A 19,622-nucleotide genomic window follows, 5' to 3' on the forward strand; every position below is an offset into this window, starting at 1 on the left:
GATAGGATAGAAGTCTATCTTGAATAATATTTTCCAAAATTTTGAATATTAAAGATAGCACAGATGTTGGTCTATAATTTGAAGGGAAAAAAATCATTTAATCATGATTAATAACTGCAGTTTTTAATTGTGTTGGAAAAACGTTGTTTGTTGTTGTTACTTACGCCAGTTTTTTTTTTTTTTTTCAAATATATATGTAACTGTTGTTGAACAGCCGACCCAATTTTTGGGTTTACGATTATTCATGTTCAACTCCGTAACCTTGTATTTTTGAACCCAATCCAGAAGACAAGGAAATTCCTGGATAGAATATTGGGAGAAATTTGCCTTCGTGGAGGACTTTTTGAGGAAACTAACCAGCATTTGCATTACATGGAGAGGAGAACCCCGAGAACCTCCAAGGGTTAGTCTGACGGCAAAGTGACTTTAAGCCTTGATCCGTCTATCACTGAGGATATTTTACGTCAGCACTGTGGTCTGTGCAAACCGGATGCGGAATTCGTATAGACCAGCCATGGTTACTTATGCCAGTTGTCAATATCCGCAAGCTTTCTGGAAATCAAGCTATTTTTTGAAGCAGAGGGTGCGTTTCTTGTTTTTACTGTTGCGCCATCTTTTGCCAAAAATACGACTTCAGCGACTAAATCAGCCACAAGGAGAGCCCAAGCATAGCCTGTTCATTTATCCACAGATAGTAATTTTGACCTGAACCAGAGAACGATCAATCTCCAATTCAGTACTCCCAGAGGTATTGATTTGTTATGGGAACTTTCCCGTGTGTATCTTTTTGATGCCCATCTCGAATTCGAATTAACTTGACATGGGGTACAAGACAATTCTTTGTAATGAACCGACAACACTGCATATGTATGAGTAACAATAAGGTTTTGGGGAGATTTCCGTATCGTGATCTGTGCCAGAATAATCGCCAAGTCTTGGAAACTTCCTGGCACCGGCCCGCGAGAAACTGGAGGGGGGGGGGAAACATCACAGAAAGGGACCAACTCGAAAGGTATAACTCATAACCTCCCCCCCCCCCCCGGGCAAACATCTACATGTTTTTTTTTCTTTTTTTTTTTTCTTTTTTTTTTTTCTTAAATTTGCAATTTTAAAATCAATTTGGTACTTGGCGATTGTAGTTTCCGCGACAAATCACAATACGGAAATATCCCCCAATTTTTTGATAAACAAAATGTGAATGACAGTAATAATGCCGAAGGAAAATAGTTTTGATGAAAAGAACAGCACTATATTTATAAATATGGTAATATTTTCTTTTAACCTTGAGCTTTTAAAAATGTACAGCAAAGAAATTAATTTGATGCATCGAGTCAAAGATAAAAAAAAAAAAAATTAAGATGTGTCTTCAAATTATTAGAACACAAAATTCTTGCATCTCTTTTTAGATTATTAATACACGTAAAACAAACGAAAAAAGACAATTCCGTAATGGCACTTTAATGAAGTATATACACTTTATTTGATTAACTGAAGAAGTAAACAGTTCGGATTATGAAAAATAAACGAAAATCTCATATTCGTCATGGAGAAAGAACAACTTATAGCTCACTGCAACACATATAATCAACTTTGATTTTATATCTGAGCGAAACTAATCTCAACTGAAAAAACGTTTTCTCTCTTGCTCAGTTTAAGTTCATAAACAGAAAATGAAAACAAAGAACAACGAAAATGAATAAATACATAATATTATCGAAGTCAATTTTTTCAACCGACTACGCTTAATGAGGTGAATTTAAGCGTTGGCTCACTTAATTAACTTAATGATTTCAGAGGGATATTTTCCTCTAATAAACAAGGAAAAAAATATTCCACAATCCATTTTAAGTAATTAACAGACTTATAAATAAAAGGAACCTTATAACTGACATAATAAATAAATTTTAAAAAAAGCATTAAACATTCTTGCATTTTGATGTTAGTTAAATTATGGTATCAAAGAGATAAACTGTTAATGGTTTTTCCCTATGTCTGTTTTTCAAATTGATTTATTATGTTTTAAAGTTTTTCATTGCGATAGTTGTGAAAAGGTTCATTGATTTCGGAGTCATTTCTTTTATATTTACACAATTTTAACGCCATAACTCATGGAATAATAAAAATAAAGCACAGCGTGTTGAATTTCATATTTTTTCAAAAAATTAATAGTAAAAATGTTTTTAATAGCCCTTTATAGCTAAAGTCATTAGAATATTCATGATATATATTCATGACGCTGGTACTTTAAAAAAATGTCGCAAGCATTAAACACCATAAGAACCTATTAGTAAGCCCTTTTAATAGAAAGTTATTAGATATTTACATTAACAGAAAATATATGGAAAGTCCGATTTGTCATTGAAAAAATTATGAATGGTATTAGAACTATTATTATTATTAAAAATAAATGAGTTTATAGATTATGAAACGAATTTTAACTGTACCAAGTTTATATTTTCTAGATATGTATTTTTCTGACAGGTAATTATTTATTCAATAACCCTTACTATAAATTGAAATGTAATAGCAATGCAATTTTTTAGTGTAATTGCATTTTAAAGGAAAAAAGTACTTATTCATTAAATTGAAAATTATAGCTAATATCGAATCACAATTACACTTAAAAGATTGGAGTTGATATATTTGGATTGTTTAACAAAGTTGTTTCGCGAATAAAAATATTTTTAAAAAAATTTGCTTTTGAGAAATTCGAAAACATTTTTTTAAGCTTTTACTATATTTACTATAAAATAAGTAAACATTTTATATATTTAAGATAGTAGTCTTTTTTTTAGAAAAAAAATATAGCCTGTACGTTATATTTAGATTAATAATTAGGTAAATTGAAATTACATTATAGGCTATAAAAACGATGACAGATTTCCAATTTTTACATACGCAGAATGATCTGTTTACTGCCCTAAATATACACTTCATGAACATTTATCAAAAAGGAAATAAATAAAAAAAACTGAAAACATAATTAGTCGCAAACTCATATTTGCGCGAGGAAACAACAAAAACGCTATCGAAATCTCTCAAATCATTACTGAGGAAGGCGCAACCTTGAAAAGGATCAAAGCTGCTTTGATTGCCGAAAAAAAGAGAGAACGGGGAGAAAGAGAGAGGGAGAGAGTTAAAGATTAAAATATCTCTAAATTTTATCAGACAACCAAAATAATTTTAATGTTTTTCATTCCGCCTTTATCAATAGTTATCTGATATATTTCAATACTGTTAATGTTTCTTCCTCGATTTGATTTTTACCGATTTGACTTTTAAAAAAAACGATTTGAAGAAGAAGTTTCACCTTGATAAAAGCTCATTAAAAACAGCAACCAGCTCTCAATTAGTGTATATTTCTATAACAATCGTTATTAAAACTGCGCATTATTAGCAACAACAATACATTAAATCATGGGACGAAAAGTCTTTAAAAAAAGCTTCAAAAGTTGGGTTAAAATTTTAAAGAAAACGAATCAATTTAAATTTCAAATGCAGAAAAAGAAAATCGAAAAAATGCGTTTCATAGAATAAGCTTTTAAGAATTTTTTTTTAATAAAACTTTAAAAAAAGGAGGGGGTTGTAAAAATAAAGATTTAAGCTGTTTGCGTTTCTAAACATATATCATCTCACATAAAAAAATTAAATTTTTTTTTTAATATTAAGCGTCTATTATCACTTCACAAATAATAATATTAATCAATCTGTTTTTGATATCAACTGTCTCCTCACGAAACAATAATAATAACAGTAATAATCAAATAAAAATAAATAAATAATTTAAGCTGTTTCTGATACGAAAAGTCTCCACTTCTTCCTTAATAATATTGCCATTTTAGTTTTAAGATAATGATTAAGTAAATCGATCTTTTTATTTAAAAATAATCAATAATTTTTGTTACTTAAATAATCCAATGTTTAAATTATCTTATAAATAACTTCTTGTTCGTATGACGAAAAACAACTTTTGCTAAAGAAATTAGAATCTAGTATTTCTACCGCAAAATCTAAATCGTTTCTATGGAGATGTAATTGAAGTTAGGGTGCCAATAATGTTAAGATGGAATAGGCAGGTGTTGTAGGAGGGTGTTTGGTATTGACATATTGAAGATAGTGATGAAAACAGGCGATGATGAATATAACACTTGAACCGGATCATAATTAATAAAAAGCTTTTATTTAATATATTTGCAGAGATCGAGGTACCAAATATAAATATTATCCATAAGAATTTCAGTTGAATCAATTTTGCATAATAATATTAATAAGGACAGGCCATGGGAGACAAATCCCCCACGACCTGCCTTATCAAAAGCCAAATTAAAAAGTACGTGTAATTTGTTCCCATCGGTCACAGAAGCATGGGTAGGAGATCCAAAACTGGCGATTTATTAAATTATAACATAGCCAAAACAAATCCAACCAGCATATCAATATTGGGTTTAAAAGAATACCTTGGCGATCACGAGTCGCCAACAAATTTGTGAGAATAACTACAACCATGCAACTGAAACATATTTTCGGTTAGAAAATTAAATAAATATTTCATGTTCGTTTTGAAAGATTAAGTCTTTGTTTTATTTTAAATATAATTCTATTAATAAAAATCAGCTTAAGTAATGAAAGATATTTTAAAAGGATAGAAAATAAATATGTAATGCTAATTGTGGCATCACAGTTTCCTAATGGATAAATCTAATGGATAAATCAACCTATCAACCAATCAAATGGATAATCAAACCTAATGGATAAATAGGTTTGATTTTAAAAACTATCTCGTTTCAAGAACGTATCAGTTGTTAGCGTAGAATGTTTCTTTTTGTAACAATCAAATTCCTCGTTTTAAGAACATATTATTTATTAGTGAAGAATGATTCCTTTTTTTTAAAAAAAATCAAATTCCTCGTTTTTAGAACACATCAGCTGTTAGTGTAGAGCGTTTTGTTTAAATAAGAATCGAATTCTTCGCGTGTTTTATAGTTAAGCAGGTTCATTTTAAAAACAATCAAATTTCTCATTTTAAGAGCATGTCAACTATTATATAGTGTAAAATCTTTCCTTTTAAAAAACAATCACATATCTTATTTTAAAAATATGTCAGCTGCAAGTAATATAAATTTATACGATCAAGTCTACTTTAACTGGAAATAAACGTTTTATAATCAATTTCTTGATGCTTCAATACATTAGTTTTTAAAATTCACTGAAACACCATTTACTTGAAGCTCTTTGGCAAAAAAGAAAATAATAATAAAACATTTTGAGGATTTTAGTTTTAAACGATACATACTATCTTGCTGGAAAAAAATCGTCTGGACTTTAAAACGCACAAATAGCTTAAATATTTATAAATAAGTATCAAGCATTTTTTTAAAAAAAGTTAATTTGACAAGATTTTGCGACCTAAAGGAAAATTAATAATAATAAGGAAGAATAATTCTTAATTGAAGAATATTTTTATGAGCCAAGCTGTGTAACGTATCAAATATTAAAAAAATATATATAATTAACACTTTTTCGCCATTTAAAAAAAATTTGCCGTTTTTTCGTATTGACATTTTGTGCCATTTTCATACTAAGCATAAAAGGTGCTGGCTAAAGATGAACGAAACTTAACCTAACAGTTATGTTGTTGTAGTTGTCGTAGGACATTAAGGCAAAGGGTGCGATTGCTCTTATTTTCCAGTGGCTCCATCTATGACCAAGAATTCGACTTCTACCACACCCACACGTCACACCTTTTTATGAGGCGGACCCATTCTTACATCCATTCATTCATCTACAGACGTAATTTTGACCTGAACCAGAGAACGATCTCCAATTTAGTACTTTCAGAGGTATAATTTGTTATGGGAACATTGAGGACTTTGTGACCCGACAGATCTAACGCGCACTAGTAACCATTTACTACACGTGGAGTCTTTGTCCGGCTGGCTCCTGTTCTCGCAAACGCGAGTCCAGCTCCCTGCCAGCCAGTCTATCCCGGTCCCACCTAACAGCTATGATTAACTGTTACAAACTCACAACAGTTATGAAAACAGCATACAAATCCTCAAAAGACATTATTTCATGTGTCTGAGAAAAATACTCTTCATTATAAAAATCAACCCTATAGAGCTCAAGTTAATTGAAATGAACTTTCTATTTAACTAATTGAAAGAAATCGTTTCTGGGAACTATAATAATATATTCCCGAAAGGACATCTACTGATGGTCAAACCACTTTTCATATAAATATCTATCAGGGACGGACTTTTTTTTCTCTCCCAGAATTCCTTTGGATAGGGAGACAGCCGTAAAATATGATGAGGCCATTATATCCATACAGAAGTTTGCACTCATTCACTTTGTGAGAAGAATCATTTCTCCCCCTATTCATTCTCATTTCTGACCACTAGATGACACAATTCCTGAATCACGTCCTCTTCTCATAAAATGGATTGAGTCCTAGATTTTCATTTGCTGTCATAAAGTTATAGGGAAAGTTCTAAGAAGAGTATTTCAATATTTTTTATGTTTAAACACTTAGTAGTTTTTCTATTTTTGAAATACGTGGTATAATAACATTAAAAAACCGAAAGTGATTTTCAATTGTGGCACTTGAAAAGCATTACCGATAAACCACATTTTCAAATTCTGGATTAATAAGTCACATTTTCAAATTTTGGATTAATAAGCCACATTTTCAAATGTTGGATTAATGAGCCACATTTTCATATTTTGGATTAATAAGCTACATTTTCAAATTTTGGATTAATAAGCCACGTTTTTAGATTTTGGCGTTTTGGATTAAAAACATCAATATATAATGGGTATTTCATTTTATTTTATAACCTTCATCAAGCAGTCCACCCAATTTGTTTGGGTTTCGACTGCTAATGCTACTGCTCCTCAGCCTTGTAATTTTGAACCCTATCCAGATGATAAGGAAACTCCTGGATCAAGTATTGGGAGAAATTTACCTCCCACGGCGGTGGAGCAGCGTCGCCTCCGTCACATAACCACAAACCCGCTTATAGGGCGGGTCACATTCACACAAAGGAGAAAGGACATAGAACACAGTGAGAGAAAGAAACATCTATGCCTTGAGCGGGATTCGAACCCGCAACCATCGGCTCCACAGTCAGGCATGCTAACCACTCGGCCACCTGGTCGGCTTAAAGAGTTATATAGTTTGATTGATTTTTCTTTAAGAATTCTTGTATGAGGTCCCCAGTTAAGTCCCCTATCTATTATCACCTCAAGTATTTTATTGTATTTGATCATTTTGAAGATTGGTTGAAGATTTTGAGAATGGGTCCTCTTGATGCAATTTTAAAATACATGAATGATGATTTGTCAATAGATAAATTTAGGTGTCTTGAGGTCAGCCAATTTTGAATTTCTTTAAGCGTCCGATTACTTTTGATTTCCAATTCCTTTCTGGAGTTTCCTCCTTGGAGGATTAGTAGATTATCTGCAAAGGCTATGAGGTTATTTGGAAAAGTTCTGATTTTTTAGAAGATCGTTAAATAGAATGTTTCATTGCAGAGGTCCTGAACAGGAGCCCTGGGGAACGAAGCCTTCAGGAGTTAAAAAAGATATGTTTTTGTTTTGATTAATGTTTGTTAGAAGTTTGCACAGGTGTGTTAGAAGTTGTTAGTTCGTGGTGGACAAGATTAAATTGTATATTATCAAAAGCACCAGCAATGTCAAGGGAAATTGCGAGTGTGTGTTTGAATTGTTGTTTAAGAGAGGTTAGAGTGTCATTAAAATGTTGTAATGCTGTATTTACTGATTTTCCTGTTTTGAATCCAAATTGATTAGGAGTTAAGAATTTGTTGTTTTCTAAGTGAAATGAGATTCGTTTTGTTATGATTCTCTCTAGGAGTTTTTCCAAACTTGGTAAGAGAGTTATTGGCCTATAAGATTTTGTATTTCTTGGATCTTTGCCAGGTTTAAGGAATATGAGTTGGCCAAATTTAAAAAAAGTTCGGAAAAATTGAAAAATTTAAACATGTGTTGAAGAAATCTAAAAAAAAATGATGGAAGTGGTGAATTAGATTTTTGATTATTATATTATCGATGCAGTCGATTCCTGGTGCTTTGTTATTATTGAGTTGAGCTGTTATGATGATGAGTTCTTGTATAGTTATTGGAGGGTCATGTGTTCTATTATTGAAAAAATTTGGAGTTTGTGCGATGATGTTGTTGTCTGGAAAGATGTTGTTTAAATAATTTAAGGCCTCTCGTTTATGATTATTTGTGTTTAGGTTTGTGTGGAAAGGGGTTGGATGATAGCTTTCTCTAAATACGTGTTTATAGTGTGTGCCGTATATGTTTTTTGTTTTTTTCACAGAGTTCCTTCCATGAGTTGAATTTTTCTCTTTTAATCTGTTTTTTGAAAATTGCTCTTTCCCTTTTTAGTTTTGTTATGCATGTAGATTTGATTTGTGTGTCAACTGATTTGCGTATTCTCATCCTAATTACCAGGTCACCTCATTCCCAATTGCCAGGTCATCTCATCCTAATTCTATTTAGGGAGGTTGAGAGGGAATCTAGGTGTTCGTTAAAAAGTGTTTTGAGTTTCTTATGGTTTCCATATTTGGTTTTGAATCTTGTGTTGCTATTGATTGTGTAAGAGCTATTAACTTTGGCAGGATTTCCACTCAAATCAGGTTTCAAATTTCCCTGATTTTTCCAGGTTTTCCAGGTAAAAATCCTAAAATTTCCAGGCTTGTGTGCTTTTTTCCCCTCATAAAGTTAAGGATGAGTACGCGATAAGTGTCAATATTATAAAGTATTTTATTTAAAATATTATTTTTTAATGTTATTTCATCATTTTTGACTCAGGAGATATAGTGCTAGCCAGGTCACCTTATGGGAATGAGGTGACCTGGAAAGGTTATCTATTCTTTAAGAAACCATGGGAGTTTAACAGGGTTATAATGAACCAAATTTTGATGAAAGCGAAGTATTGCCAAGTTGATGTCATTTCAACTGTTTAGAAATAAATTTTCGTCTAAAAGTGGATATAACAGTTGGTAAAATAATTTTAATTAAGAAAATTAGTAAATAATTTAAATTAGTAAAAGTAGTAAATAATTTAAATTAGTAAAAGTAAGAAAAATCAAAGAAAAAATTCCAGCTTTTCTTTAAAAAATCCCTGATTTTTCCAGGTTTCTGTCCAAATTTCCCTGATTTTTCTAGGTTTTCTCCAGTATAAAAAAAATCACTAATAATTCAAGGTTTTCCAGGTGGGTGGCCACCCTGTTTGGTTAGGATATATTTATGATCCGAATTTGTGAAGTTTTCAAGGACTTGCCAGTCTAAGAAATTTTGGAGATTATATGAGTTTGTTAGTGTGAGGTCTGGCCAGCCTATTAGTGTTGTTGTTTCAGAAGTTGGTGGAGCACCATTTTTTGTATTTACAAGTTGTTGGTATTTAAAAAATCAAGTAGTGTTTCTCCTCTATCATCATTATTGTTGTAGCCCCAAAGAGTGCGATGGGCATTTATATCTGTAAGAAAAATAAGATCAGAATTATTTGAATATTTGTTGATTAGTGACTGAAATTCTGTGAGCGTGTTATTAATATTATATTGGCTATAGGAAGAATTTAATAGAAGTGGTCTTGTATTTGTTGAGTTTATTGAAATTGAGACTGAGTTTTGTGATTGGTTGATGAGTAAGGGATTTAAAGTTCTGTTAATTAAGAAGATTCCTGATTTATTATTGAGTTAAAGAGGATCCAATTTGATGGGTAGCCTAGAATTTTATTTTTTGGACAATATGGCTCCTGGAAGCAGACCACGTCCACTTGGATTTCACTTACCGTTTCTTGTAACAAGTACATTGCATCTCTGTAGGTTAATTTGAATTATTTTAATATTAGGGATATCACAAGTTTTTGAAAATTGTTTTGAAATGTTTAAGAAGTTTAAATCCTGTGAATCCATTGGAAGAAATTGCTTAGAAAAAAAGTAATTTGGCTTAAATTTCCTTTCCTTTGAGTGACATAGATGTTGTAAGAAAATTGAACATAAATAAATGGACATTTTGATATTTTGATACAATTGGAAAGTAATTAATACAAAAAATAAATGGAGAAAACTGTAATTGAAATTTTTTGAATAGAGTGAGTTTTCTCAAATTGATAAGAAAAAACAGTATTCAAGCAAAAAAGAACTTGATTAAAAGGAAAAAGATAAACAGTAAACTATTACAATTTTAAAAAGAAACGTTATGTTTAAGAAGTTTGAATCCTGAGAATCCATTGGAAGAAATTGCTTAGAAAAAGAGTAATTTGACTTAAATTTTCTTTCCTTTCTTGCATAGATGATGTAAGAAAATTGAACATAAATTTAAAGACATTTTGAAACTATTGGAAAGAAAGAAAAAAAATTACAAAAAGTAAAGGAAAGAAAACTGTTATTTAGTTTCTAAAATTGAAAAGGGAAAAAAGCAGTATTCAAGCGAAAAACAAATTGTTGAAAAAAGAAAAAGACTAAAAGTAAATTACTACTATTTAAAAAAAAACGTTTTCGTTGAAAATTATTAAAAACTAAAAGGTTTGAGGTTAAAAACTAAAAGGTTAGGGAATTTACAAAAGAGCTTAAATGATATTAGCACTTCTCTGAAAAACAATCCCAATAGGTCAAGCAATCTCAATCAATTATACAATCAAACGAATAAAAGCCTTATAACGATTAAACTGCAAGTTGCCAGGAACTCTCAGAAATTTATTTGTTTACCATCAACAATGGTTGAGTTGAGAATTGTTTAAAAACACTCTGAAATTGATTGTTTTTTAAAAAAAAAAAACTTTAGAAGGAAACTGAAAACTAGTTTAAATGAACAATTTTGATGTGATTTAAATGATTATTAAAACATCAAAATTACAAAGATTATATTGAAAAAGCTCGAGTATATTCTTAAATTAAAAAGTTCAAACTCTATTATCAATGATTAAGTTGAATATTGTTAAAAACTAAAGGTTTAAGGTATTGGGAATTTACTAAAGAACTTAAATGATTATTACACTTATGAAAAACAATCTTATTATGTTAAGCAAACACAAACAATTAAATAATCAAACGAATAAATACCTTTACAATGATTAAGTTGCTAGTTGCCAGGAACTCTCAGAAATCAGTTGTATAAAACACCATTAACAATGATTAAGTTGAAAATTGTTAAAAACACTTGAAATTAATTGTTAAAAAAAACTATTGATATAAAACAGGGATGGCGAACCAATGGTACACGTGCCATTTATGGCACGCGACACAATATTTTGGCCACGCTACCGATCGCTAAGTTCACTATGAGGCATATTAACAATCAAATTAAAATTCACAAAAACAAACAAACAAAAAAATGAACAATTATTAACAAAAAATTAACAGTTAATGACAAAAAAAACTATTAATAACCATAAAAAATTAGCGAACAATGAATAACTGGCAAAAAAAATTAACAGTCCTGCTTAAATTAACATCTTACAGCCTAATATAAGTTATTTGTCATTTAATCTGCAACAACAGAAGTCACACTGATGTTACGTTGAATTACGCGTGTAACTGAGACATTGCAAAATGTATATTTTTTTAAATAGTAAATGAAGAATTTTGAGTTGATAGTATTCAGTATTATTATTTTACCAATAATCACGAAGTCAAAATTATTTGACGGCACGTTTATGACCTCATTAACCAATTTTTTAGAAAACATGGCATGTTGATGCATAAAGGTTCGCCACCCCTGATATAAAAGGAGAAAAACTGGCAAAATGAATAATTTTGTTGGAAATCAAAATCAATGCATTAACGCTTGAGAGTATCGTCTTAAATGATTATAATTACTTGGTTTGGTTCTTTTCGGAAGGAGGCTTACTTATTTGGAGTTGAATACTAAAAAGTTTGTGGTAATGGGAGCTTTACTATGGAGCTTGAATGGTTTTTGCACTCAGAAATGGGAGACAAAAATGGAGAGTTTGATGACCTTTGTTGTTTTTGGAATGGTCTAGAAAATTTTATGAGGATATTGTATATTTTGCTCAGAAGTTACTGAAATTGAAGTTGATCGTTCTTTAGGATATTTAGTTCATTTTTATATGAAGGGCAGTATTTATCAGTTGGTGGATGGTTGTGGCAGTATGTTGTTTCAAAGTGATGGTTGGCGTACCTACAATTTATGCAGGATGGATTGCACTCTTCTTGTGAGTCGTGAGATTTACTGCAGGTCTTGCAAACTGTGTCCTTTTTGCATTGGTTTGTACTATGGCCCAGTTCTTGGCAGTTATTGCATTTTTTTACTGTCAGTCTTTTTCGTATTGTTATTTTGTTGAGTCCTTGGTAGTAAATTTTTTTTTGAGAAGGAATATTGCCAATGGAATAGTTACAGTTATAATTAGATTGTCCTTCGTCTTGTGTGGTATTTCAAAATGGATGTCTATTTCGTCACTTTCTTCTCTGTATTCGGCTATGTATTCAAGTTTATTTATGGTGTCTTGTTTTGAGTAATGTGTGGGGACATTGAATAAGATCAGGTGTAGTCTTCTTCTCTGCTTGTTTTGATGTTGGATTTCTTGATTTTCAAGTAATTTTGTAGTTTTCATTTTTTTTTTACTATCCTTGAATTTCAACTCTATAATTTTGTCGCTCTGATAGACTTTTTTAATCCTTGGTCTTTCTTCCGAATGGTTCACTATATTTTTGATTCTTTCATCTGTTGTCTCCTCATCCTTGTTTATTATGATTGGACTTGGATTCTTGTTGTGTTGTATTTCCGATTCTTTATTTTCTTTTGTTGATAATATTACTTATTTTATCTCTTTTAGTTCTTCTTTTATTGGGTCACGATGGTGGCATTTCCTTGTTGTATTTTCTGAGTTAAACAAATTTCTTACTTGGTTTAGAAGATTGCTACTATCTCGTCTTAAAATATCGCTGAGTGGGTATCTACTCTTCGTTCTATGGTTGATGTTAGTGTATAATGCCGCTAATACGTCTTCCAGTTGGTTTGACCTTCCTTCATATGGGTTGTATATCTCTGAGTGTGTGCTCATGTTTGCTTTTCGTGATTCTCTGTTTTGTTAGAGTATTATAGTATTGAGGTTTTTGGGATTTAGGTTGATTAAAATAGGCTTGGTTTATCCCTCCCCCTCCAGACGGGCCACTCTCCAGCCACAAGCGAGATGATGTTAAATTTTGATGTTAAGTAACTTAAGGCCAAAGTTAATTGAAACAGGATAGGAATTAGTGATGATATTATTCTGTTTTCCCTGATTTCCAATGAAAAAGTAAAGAAAAATGAGAGGAAAAAAACAATTTTTGTTTTTAATGGGGAAAAAAAGAAGAAACGCATCTTGTTCTTTTATTGAAGTAAATTGATAAACTATGATTAGGTGAGGCTGACTACAAAATAATAACCAATTTAAGCATGTTTTCCTCCTTTCTTTCCAGTCCGGAATGGGGAAATCTCAAATAATAAAAATGCCATTTTTTTTAGAAAAAAACAAAAAAAAATGTCAAAAATTGGTTTATAACGAAATTACATTACACTCGTATTTTTTGAAATCCTGAGAATTTAAATTTTCCCTCCTTCCACAAAGTTTTGATGAAGAGCATGTACAGAAAAAACCCGAAAAGTGAAATAAACCTTGAAAAGAGAGAAATTTATTTAGAAGGGATAAAAAGTAAAAGTAAAGTTAAATAAAAACAATAATCCTAATTTAATAAATTATAAAAAAAATTTATATGCTTAGTAGATGATAATAAAGTTGAAATTTCCCATAGTAAAATCAAAGTATTGACTTACATGGGATTGATGACGTCATTGAAGATTAAGATTTTAAGGATTTGAGCATTTTTTGAGGTTGTTAAGTAAGTATCTTAAATTTAACTGCAATCGTGTTCATATGATTTGTTTCGAAAAAAATACGCATCTTTTCCGAAGTTTGTGAACAATTTTCAAAAAATCATTAAGAATCAACAAATTGGTTTAGAAAAAAAAATGAATAGATGTTCTCTTTACCAACAATCCAAAGTTTATATGGTTAGAAAATTAAGAGATTATTGAAGTAAAACTATTGAAGTAACTATAAAAACAGGAGTGAAAAAGACAATATTTACATAAAATTGATTAGAAAAAACGTGCAAAAAAGGTATTATGCGTTCATTTTTTGGCGTTATGGCTGTAATTATTGAACCGATCGTTGGAATTTTAAAAATTTTACTTTATTGGAAAGACAATCATATTGTGAAAAAGGAAAAACTGACAATATTAAGCTGACAATTCTAAAACTGACAATTCTGAAAAAATGACAATATTAAGCCCTTCAAAAAAAATGCTGAAATTAGCGAAAAAGTCAAAAATTTCCGAAAATTTCTTTCGGAAGATAAAAAAATGGGTTTTGGAATTTTTAGATTTTTTAAAAAAAATATATTTAGTTAGAGTTGATTATTATACAAGTAAATAAAATGAGATCTCTTGAAAATGACATTATTTTCTTTTTTCTTTCTCGAATTTTCAAAAATGAAAAACTGAAAATGTTCTATTATGAAATTATAAGAATTTTTATCTCCAAAACTAATTAAGTTAGGAAGATGCGGTTTTCACCGCTATATTGGAAATATTTAAAACTATTAAGATAGATATTTACATAGAAATCAGGGCACAAAAAGTATTTTTTAGATACTTTAGAACATTTGATTATCCGAAAACCGTTGGGTGCTATAAGCCTAAAATGATAATACATAAAAACATTTCTCGCCCATAACTGAAAAAATAGGCCCCCCAAGGGGGAAAAAGACTCCCCTTAGTTGCCTGAATACTTTACATATCTTTATTGGGTAAAATCAGTATCTAAAAATGAAATTTAATACCAATTTGGAGAAAAACAAGCGGAGTGGCTTGGGAGCAAACGTTCCCGTTTGGCTGCTAGACAAGCAGTCCGGTAAAGGGACTATAACCCATGATCCGTCTACCACTGAGGATATTTCACGTCAGAACTGTGGTCGGTGCAAGCCGGATGCGGAATTCGTATCGACCAGTCATAGCTGGGATTCGAACCTGGTTCAATTCATTGGAATGCAAACGCGCTATCTCCTGAGCCATCACGGCTCTTTATAATGGTTATTATCACCGCTTCAAATATTCATTTGTGATCAATCATGTGGGGAAAAAAAACTACTTACAATACTGAATTATTTTAATTTTACCCTCCATTTTGGCGTATAAGGCATTCAACCTACTTCTCCATGGCCCCCGGTCTTTGGCTTGGAATCTGGCTTTCTCTAATCCTTTAAATTTTGCCCTCTTGAAATCTGCCTGAATTTGTCTCTGGCAAGTCATTCTTGGCCTTCTCCTCTTTCTTCCGCCATCAGGGGCCCAGGAGAGCGAAACACAGGTTACTTTTTTTTTGGCATTCTTAATGTATGCCATGTCCATTTCTACCTTTTCTTGTTTCTTCTCCTCTCGTAGTGAGACTATAAATATAAGATAAGGGACAAAAATATGAGCACCCCTAAGCCACCTTTTTTCTCATTTATGTGTTGCAAAAAAATAAATAAAAAAATTTGAAAATTGATCAATCAGGAGGAGGTAGCAGGAAAATACATGAGAATTTAATTTAAAACGTCAAATATAGTTGCTGTAGTGCTCATGATGGGAACCTATGTCCATATTTGGAACACTTGTAACCAATATGGGTAGTCTTTAAAATTGTACAAAGAAATCCTTAACAATCGTCATAAGATGGACATAGAAAAATATTTTTTTTCTTTCATCTAAAGGCCATAATACTCTTCATGCACGCACTACACTGTTTCATATGTAACTGTTTAACCTGACGACACAGTACACTGTTGGAAATTTCTCGGACAAAATTTTTTTATTTGTTATTTTACCATATTCAAACAAAACAGCCAAATAACCATAAATAAGATGGCATTCAAACTGTTAACTTAGATAAAACCGTTTGTTATTTGTTTTCACCTAATACGGTCAAATAACCAGAATTTTATAGCACCAAATAGGCTTAACTAATGAAGAAACTTAGTTTTTACGACTACTAAAGTTCAACTCTGTAGCTTTGTAGTTTTGAAAAAATCCAGAAGACAAGGAAACTCCCGGATCAGTACCCCCAGATGTATAATTTGTTATGGGAACTTGGAGGACTTAGAGACAAAAATTTCTTCAGATTTAGCTATTAAACAAAAAAGTTTTCTGCTTATAAAATAGATAGTAGTATTATCTTTACGTGTAAAACGAATTGAAACGTATTCACAATGCTTAGTATACTTTTCAGAATTGCCGATGAAAGTAGGACTTAAACTGAAAGAAAAAACTGCTGTTTCCAAGTTCCAAAGGGTAAAAAAATAAACAGGTTTGGGACTTAATAAAACGCCTTTTTGGCATTAAATAAGTTACAAAATTAAAGTATTCATCCCGTTTGTGTTCATCGTTTGTTCTGTGTTGTTTCAGATTTATACGTTTTACATTCGTAACACGTCCTTTTAAAAATAAAACTATTGTTCGAATCTTGAGCATAAACTCGATTTCGATGGTGACAAAATTCCCCCCCCCCTTTTCCATCAGCTCATCTTGACACTCTGGAGTCTTGTTTCATTCATATGAATTCCCTCATCGTCTCTCGATAGCGTGTGGAAGTCTGCTTTGCCTCTCTCGGCTACCACGATTTTCCTAGTTCTGGTTTTCATTTTCATTTTCCATTCCTCGTTGACAACTTAACGTTTTCTATTTTAAATCGCTTTTGTTTCCATCATACAAAGGCAAAAAACATTTATATACGTCGCAGAGCCAAATTCTCAGCATAATAGTTCATTACTACCCTACCGAATAAATTAGTTTTCTATTTAAAAAATAGATGGCATTGAACTTCTTATGTTTAAAGCTAATTGAAACGTTTTCGCCAAGTTTATTATACCTTTTTGACCGTTCTTTATAAGAAAATTTTAACTCAAAGGAAGAAAACTGATATTTCCACGCTTCAAGGAGTAAATAAAAAAGTTTTTGGATACCTAATGAGATATTACTTTACATTATCGTATTAATACAATAATGTAAAGTAATGTCTGCAATATTGAATTAATTCCTACAATATCGCATTAATCACGTTCTCCACGTTATTTACACTTTTGTAGTCCCAGAAATTTGGATTTTACCCAAGATGGACGGTATCAAGTTCTTTTAAAAGGAAAAAGGAAAGAGTTCTAGGAGTAGTTCTGGATGTCTGAGAACCAAATTCTCAGCACAATTTTTCATTGCTGTACGCTCTAAAAACAAAAGAAAGGAAAGGGGGGGGGGAAGCGTTCTTTCGGCCTCCTTCGGTGGTATGAAGAAGACAGATTCGCAATTCGGAAAAATTTCCCTTTCAAATGATGACTTTCTTTTGCTACCTCACTCCCAAGCAATCATAGCTTGACACTGATATCAGAGAGGGAAAAAAAATTCCCTGGCATCCAATCTCCGAAGGGTTTTTTTCCCTTTTCCATAAGCAGTCGGAGATCAATTTTAATCTACTACAACCTCCCACTGATCGCAATTTTTCTCGCATTTGGAGATTTTTTTTTGTTCCTATCTTTTTCGAACTATATGAAGAGATAAAAGAAGGGATAGAACGTTGTGGGAGTCTTTAGTTACTGATTACTCACCTAAACATTTTCAGTCGTAACTTTTTTCATATAATATTCAATAGAAAATGTTTGTAGCCATGATTTTAAGTACACTAGATACCTTCAAAAGCTGTAGAAACGAAAGCGTTTGAGAAATCAAACATTCGTAATACGTGTTAACAAAAATGGGCGCAGATATTTACGAAAATGAGCATAGCATTTGATTGCATTTTTTAAACTACTTTCATGAGTATTTTTTTTAAAGTATATGAGTATTTTTATACGATTTATTACAATATTTTCTGAGAATAAATTGATGAATTCAAATAAATTCGTAATATAATATCGGCCATATGCATAAATTACAGACTGTTTCAAATGACACTTGGACAAGCCAAGCTCACCAGCCATTGGTCTTTTGCGAATTAAGGCAAGAAGATGAGTCTTTCGTTTGACAAGAGAGCACCGCAAGGGTGAAAGTCTTAACTTTTTTAATGGATAGAGGGCAGTATCACTCATTCTTTCAGCTACTTCCTCGTTTTAGACATATAACTGAAGGGGAAGGAAATTTTCTCCAAATCCCTGCACCCATGTTACTATTCAGCGACCGACTACAGGACTTTCGACTCCACAGAATTTAGGTTGTTTTTGTTGTTGTTGGTTTACGTCGCACTAGATCTGCACAATGGGCTATTGGGAAACGTTCTGGGAAACATCCCTGAGGATGATCCGAAGACATGCTATCGCAATTTTGATCCTCTGCTTCAGTAGCCCGACGACCAGCGCATGAAGTCAAGCACTTTACGGTAGAATAGTTTAACGAGGATCAATACCGCACACCCTCGGTCCATTTTCCGGCTGATCAATGTAGTCACCCACCCGCTTACTAACCGCAACCAGTAATGCTTGACTTCGGAGTTCTATTGGGAACCGTGTCTTGACGATCAGTCCACTGCTGGACCAGTCTCTGCGGGACCAGTATGCGATATACACTACCCGAATATCGAATATACTCGGTGGGAATGCGATATACGTACATGGTATATATTGAAGTCAAGCACCGACTTCAAAAGTCTTCGCCGACTTCAAAAGTCAACCGTTGTCTTAGGGTTGCCTCAGATGCCATAAAGTTTTAATAGTGGTTGTAAATTTACGTTTGTCTCTAGTTACATCTTTAAAAAAACTTACTCCCTTAATATACCTAGCCACTCCAACCCCGAAGCCCAGGACTTTGGACCGTAATGGTTATGCTTAGCATTTAAACAAATAAGGAAAAGTAAGTGCGAAATGACCCATTTAGTTGTTTAATTTGGGTTGAAAACTGAAAAGGCGCATTTTTGCTGTGTCCATTTTCGTAAACACACTTTTTAAGCTTTGTTTTAAAAATTTCGTTTTATTATAATAGATAAAGAAATTTTTCTTAAGATTTCTATAAGTAATACTTAGTATTTATTTCTTAAATAAAAATTAATATCTGCTTTTTTAACATAATTATATAATAAAATATATTTTAAAATGAATTATTATTTGTTTCATAAAAACTATTATTTATTAAAAATTATTATTTGTTTAAAAAACTATTATTTATTTTTACAAATCATCATTAGTCGTTCATGTATAAAATATTAACAAAATTTGGGAGAAGGTCTGCAATTTTCTTCAGCTGTTACAATTTACTTCAAGGAATATTCAACATCTGACTTTCTGTTCGTCCATGTCATAAACAGAGACGCGCGCCTTCCCCCCCCTTTTTTTTTAAATAACGAGACTTTTTATCATTTTGCTTGTAAGTTTCTCTTTACTGTAAACAACTTGTAGAGAAAATATATATACAGGGCGATTCTAAAAAGATGGGCAAAATTTTAGGAAGTGATAGTACACACCCAAGCAAACAATTTTTATCAAAGAATGCATGGTCGAAAACAAAACGCAAAACCGCTAGAGGGCATCAAAGTTTATGTTCCTATATGCGGCAAAAACACACAAAGAACGATGAAGTTA

The sequence above is a fragment of the Parasteatoda tepidariorum genome, chromosome 7, assembly GCF_982258835.1.
Source record: "Parasteatoda tepidariorum strain Cologne lab strain chromosome 7, Ptep-v5.0, whole genome shotgun sequence".
NCBI classification, from domain to species: Eukaryota; Metazoa; Arthropoda; class Arachnida; order Araneae; family Theridiidae; genus Parasteatoda; species Parasteatoda tepidariorum.